Here is a 6025-nt window from a genome sequence, read left to right as displayed (position 1 = left end):
CCTGGGAGGGAGTCATGGGAGGGCGTTCCGGAAACTCCGCAGTCACTGGGGAGGGGCGCGGACAGCCCTCACCACCTGCCCTCTGGGCACAAATGCAGGGCCTGTCCCCTGCCCGTGGGCGCAGCTGTCCTGCTCCCTCCCTGAAGGCACTCGGACTTCTGTGGAAAAAGAGCTTATGGGATGGAAAATCCCTGGAAGAGTTTCCTCCCAGCCTTTCCTGGGGGTGGAGGACAGACCTGCAGCCCCTAGAGAGCTCCTGCCAGCGCCTGGAGAGTGGAGGGCGGGGCCGAGGCTCAGCGCTGCAGCCGGGCCCTGCGGGGCTGGAAGCACCGTCCCCTCCGCGTCCACCCTCACTGCGTGGGCCTCGTGGCCTCCTTGTCTAGAAAATTTCCCCAGGTGGGGCCTGGGTTTTTGGAGCCCACGGAGGGCAAGTCCTCCACATCTTGGGTGCCCTGGGTAGGGCAGGGAGGCGACTGATGGCGCCGCGCAGAGCTTGGCCGGCCGTGGTCATAGGAGAGGGGGTGACTGAGAGACCTGGGAGGAAAAAGATTTTTAAAGGGGGAAGTGGGACCCTGCCCTGGGGCTGGGAGCTCCGCGGGGGTGTGAGTGGGGGAGTTTCGGGGGACCTGCCCCGATAATCATGTAGGTTCTTTTCTATTTTTCCTAAGCATCGGCTGGCTTGAGAAATAAAGGGACAGAGTACAAAAGAGAGAAATTTTAAAGCTGGGCGTCCGGGGGAGACATCACACGTTGGTAGGTTCCGTGATGCCCCACAAGCCCCAAAAACCAGTAAGTTTTTATTGGAGATTTTCAAAAAGGGAGGGAGTGTGCAAATAGGTGTGGGTGACAGACATCAAGTACTTAACAGGGTAATAGAATATCACAAGGCAAGTGGAGGCAGGGCGAGATCACAGGACCCAGGTGAAATTAAAATTGCTAATGAAGTTTGGGGCACCATTGTCATTGATAACATTTTATCAGGAGACAGGGTTTTGAGATCCACTGGTCTGACCAAACTTTATTAGGCAGGAATTTCCTCTTCCTAATAAGCCTGGGAGCGCTATGGGAGACTGGAGTTTATTTCACCCCTGCAGTCTCGACCATAAGAGACAGGCGCACCTTGGGGGGCTGTTTATAAGCGGATACCTCCAGACGCGTATTCTCTTTCTCAGGGACGTTCCATGCTGAGAAAAAGAATTCAGCAGTATTTCTCCCATTTGCTTTTGAAAGAAGAGAAATATGGCTCTGTTCTGCCCGGCTCACCGGCAGTCAGAGTTTAAGGTTATCTCTCTTATTCTCTGAACAATTGATGTTATCCTGTTCTTTTTTCAAGGTGCTCAGATTTCGTATTGCTAAAACACACATGCTGTAGAATTTGTGCAGTTAATGCAATTATTACTGGGTCTTGAAGTGATATACATCCTCCTCGGCTGACAGGATTAAGAGATTAAAGACAGGCATAGGAAATCACAAGGGTATTGATTGGGGAAGTGGTAAGTGTCCATGAAATCTTCACAATTTATGTTTGGAGATTGCAGTAAAGACAGGCGTAAGAAATTACAAGAGTATTAATCTGGGGAACTAATAAGTGTCCATGAAATCTTCACAATCCACGTTGTCCTGCCATGGCTTCAGCCGGTCCATCCGTTTGGGGTCCCTGACTTCCCGCAACAGGGGAGGGGGCGCGGTTGGTCCAAAAGGGGAGGGACAGAAGCGGGGCCCGGGCCAGCAGCCCTGGGACTCCCACCAGCCACCAGCAGCCCTGGGGCTCCTCTGCAGCTTTCCCTGTGGACAAAGGCGGTTTCCTGGGATGGTCTTTCCTTCCTGTTCCACTGCTTTTATGGGTTTAAGAAAACCACTAACACAGGACAGTGGTGGTGGATAATTCCCCTTTTCCCGCTCTTACTTCTTTTCCCGCTCTTACGTTTGGAGGCACCAGGGCTCCTCGAGGTGGACTGGGGGGCTCCTCTCCCTGAACGCAGGGTCCTGATGGGGGTAGGGGTGGAGGGCACTCAGGTTCCAGAAACAGCCCTGCCCTCCCCTGCCTCCCAGGACAGCTTCCTCCACCAAGCCCACCTCGTGCTCCCTCCTCATCCCCTGCTTGGCCAGGTCCTGCTGGGGTCCACCCGCAGGAGTCAGAGAGGCCGTGCCAGGGGCACTGCACATTCAAGGCCCTCTCCTCCATCCTTCTTCCTCTTCCTCCTCCCACTCTCTCCCCCTCCCACCTGCTCCCTCCTCCCACCATCTCCCTCCTCCCACCCCCTCCCCCTCCTCCCATTCTCTCCCTCCTCCCACTCTGTCCCTTCCCCCACCCTCTCCCCTCCCCCCCATTCCCATCTCCTCCCCCGTCCCACCCTCTCCCTCCCCATACCTGGAGACTCAGATCCCCCAGGGCTGTGGACGACGGGCACAGTGGGGTAAGACCTGCTCCCCACAGCTGCTTCTGGGATCCCAGACTGGGCCCAGAGTCCCCATCCACAGAAGGGCCGGCAGGCCTGAGAAAGAGGACACCCAGGTCGCCAGGGAGGGGGTGTGGCTCGCCCCCTTCTTCCCTTTCTCTGCAAGCACATTTACCTCCCCCCACACACAGGCGGGGCTGCAGGGCCCTTCCCAGCCAGAACCTGCAGTCCAGCTCTCTGGGAGGCCCCCGAGGGCAGCGGTTTCCTGACTCAGTGCTTCCTAGGATCCTGAAGCTGACTGGGCTCAGGAGGGGAGCCCCATGGGAAAAGGATCTCTCCTGCAGGAATGGCCTGGATTGGGACTGGGGGTGGACATGTGCCAGAGACGCCTGGGTAACTTCAGGAGAGAGGAGGGAGGAGGAGAGGAGGGGGATGGGAGAGAGGAGGGAGGGGGAGAGGAGGGGATGGGAGAGAGGAGGGAGGGGGAGAGGAGGGGATGGGAGAGAGGAGGGAGGGGGAGAGAGGAGGGAGGAGGAGAGGAGGGGATGGGAGAGAGGAGGGAGGGGGAGAGGAGGGGATGGGAGAGAGGAGGGAGGGGAAGAGGAGGGAGGGGGAGAGAGGAGGGAGGAGGAGAGGAGGGGATGGGAGAGAGGAGGGAGGGGGAGAGAGGAGGGAGGAGGAGAGGAGGGGATGGGAGAGAGGAGGGAGAGGGCGAAGGGGAGAGGAGGGAGCGGGAGAGGAGAATGAGGACAGGGGAGAAGAGGGAGGGGAGAAGAGGGAAGGGGAAGGGGAGCTAGTGTGAGAGGAGGGAGGGGGAAAGGAGGGAAGGGGGAGAGGAGGGGACAGGAGAGAGGAGGGAGGGGAAGAGGAGGGAGGGGGAGAGGAGTGAGCATGAGAGGAGGGAGGGGGAGAGAGGAGGAGAGGGGGAGACGAGGGAGGGGGAGAGGAGGGAAGGGGGAGAGGAGTGAGCATGAGAGGAGGGAGGGGGAGAGGAGGAAAGGTGGAAAGGAGGGAGGGGGAGAGGAGGGAAGAGGGAGAGGAGTGAGTGTGAGAGGAGGGAGGGGGAGAGAAGAGAAAAGGGGGAGCGAAGGGGGCAGGAGAGGGTGGGGGGAGCAGAGGGAGCTCGCCTGCTGTGGGGTGGGGCAGGTTGTGGAAATCAGCCCCTTGACAACAGTAAGCTCAGCCAGGACTGGGATTCAGGATGTTTTATTTTCATGCTTTATGTGGTTTTCATGTTCTCCCCGAGACATAAGCATCACTGACAATCAGAAAAGATCCCTGATGAAAGTGCACGAAGGAACACAAAGCAGGCAACCACACGTCAGTAAACACGCTTACAGCACGGTGGCCGCGGTGGCTCACGCCTGTCATCCCAGCACTTTGGGAGGCCGAGGAGGGCGGGTCACCTGAGGTCAGGAGTTTGAGACCAGCCTGGCCAACGTGGCGAAACCCTGTCTCTACTAAAAATACAAAAATTAGCTGGGCATGGTGGTGCACGTCTGTAATCCCAGCTACTCAGGAGGCTGAGGCAGGAGAATCACTTGAGCCCGGAGGCAGAGGTTGCAGTGAGCCGAGATTGTGCCACTGCACTCCAGCCTGGACAACAGAGCGAGACTCCATCTAAAAAAAAGAAAAATGCTTACAGCAGAAACACACCAAAGTATTAGCTCTGAATCCCGCTCAGTAGTGAAACTAGATGTTGCTTTACGATTTTAAAAAATTCGCTATGATGAACATGTATCTTCTTCATAACAGAAAAAGTAAAGTTTACTTTGAGTCATCATTGCAGAGTTCCTGTGAGGCCGAGGCACCTCTGGGCCCCACCCAGGCTTGGGACCACCCTGAGCCTGAGCCCCTCACACAGTGCGGCCCCAGCCCTGCCTCGGAGAAGCGCAGGCCAGGGTGAAGCGTGGGACTCGGGGAGGAGTCGGACCTGGTCCTGGAGCTCAGGGTGCTGCAGCCTGGGGTGTCAGTGTTATTCCCACGCCATCTCCACAGCTCCCGCCGCACCCACCTCGTGGAGTGGGCACCCACCCCGCGGACCCGCTGGCGGAGCTGGTGGTGTACTGCGAACTGACTTATGAAACCACCTCTGCAAGGCAAAACCAGCCATTGGCCACTGGGCCCCGTGAACCTGTCCCTGTGTGTCAGGGCGTCTGCATCTCTTCCGTCTTACAGACCGTGTGTCGGCCACCTGCTGCTGTGTGCCCGTGGCGGGACCCACGCTGCAGGGAATGCCGCGTTCTTGGTGTTTGCTTACACAACGTGTTCCTATTTCCTTTCCCAAATCTGCAAGCACTCCTTGCAGATAAAACAGCTCAGACTGGGAGAGGCCAGGAGAACATGGAGGTCCCGAAGCCTGCTGTGCTTGAGGCAGGAGCCCAGAGGCTGGTGCCACAGCTCCAAGCAGGCAGCACCAAACCTCAGCACCCACAGCCACAGTGTGGATGACATCAGTGGCAGGTAAATTGCCTGTACAGTAAGTGTACAAGGCCAGGCACGGTGGCTCATGCCTGTAATCCCAGCACTTTTGGAGGCCGAGGCAGGAGGACCACTTGAGTCCAGGAGTTGGAGACCAGCCTGGGCAACATCATGAGACCCCCATCTCTACAAAACATACAAAATTAGCTGGGTATGGTGGCACGTGCCTGTGATCCCAGCTACTGGGGAGGCTGAGGTGGGAGGATCACCTGAACCCAGGAGATTGAGGCTGCAGTGAGCTGTGATGAGGCCTGGATGACAGAGTGAGCCCCTTAGATGATAATAATAATAATAATAAGGAGGAGGAGGAGGAGGAGGAGAAAAGGAGAAGTAGTTTACAACTTCTGTAAAGTAGGTGTGGGGAAAATATTGAAGGCAATCCAAGAACAGTCACTGTGGAGTTGTGGAATTAAGTATGAATTTTAAAGGTTTTTTCAAATGTTTCTTTAACATGGTTTTTGGTATGAACAATTTGTGTATGTTTTAAAATTATAAGACATTTAGGCTGGTGTTAGGCAAGTGTCAGCAGCTCCAGCTCTGGGAAAGCTCTTCTGGGACCTTCTGTGGGCCAGGGATGCGTCTGGCCACATCTGGAGCCCACCCCCGGGTGATATCAGGGACAGCCCCTCTCTCCTCTCTCTCTGTGTCTCTCTCTCTCTCTCTGTCTCTGTCTCTCTTGCTCTCTGTCTCTATCTGTCTCTCGTCTCTCCCTGTCTCTGTCTCTTTCTGTCTCTCTGTGTCTCTGTCTCTCTGTCTCCGTCTTTCTGTCTCTCTCTCACTGTCTCTCTCTGTCTCTGTCTCTCACTGTCTCTCTCTCTCTGTCTCTGTCTCTCTCTCTGTCTCACTGTCTCTCTCTGTCTCTGTGTCTCTCTCTCACTGTCTCTCTCTCTGTCTGTCTCACTGTCTCTCTCTGTCTCTGTCTCTCTCTGTCTCTGTGTCTCTCTCTCAGTGTCTCTCTGTCTCTGTCTCTCTCTCACTGTCTCTGTCTCTGTCTCTCTCACTGTCTCTCTGTCTCTGTCTCTGTCTCTCTCTCACTGTCTCTCTGTCTCTCTGTCTCTGTCTCTCTCACTGTCTCTCTGTCTCTGTCTCTCTCTCTGTCTCTGTCTCTCTCTCACTGTCTCTCTGTCTCTGTCTCTCTCTCTGTC

This window comes from Symphalangus syndactylus, chromosome 5 (assembly GCF_028878055.3).
Source record: "Symphalangus syndactylus isolate Jambi chromosome 5, NHGRI_mSymSyn1-v2.1_pri, whole genome shotgun sequence".
Classification (NCBI taxonomy): domain Eukaryota; kingdom Metazoa; phylum Chordata; class Mammalia; order Primates; family Hylobatidae; genus Symphalangus; species Symphalangus syndactylus.
Note: the sequence above shows the minus strand (reverse complement) of the source record.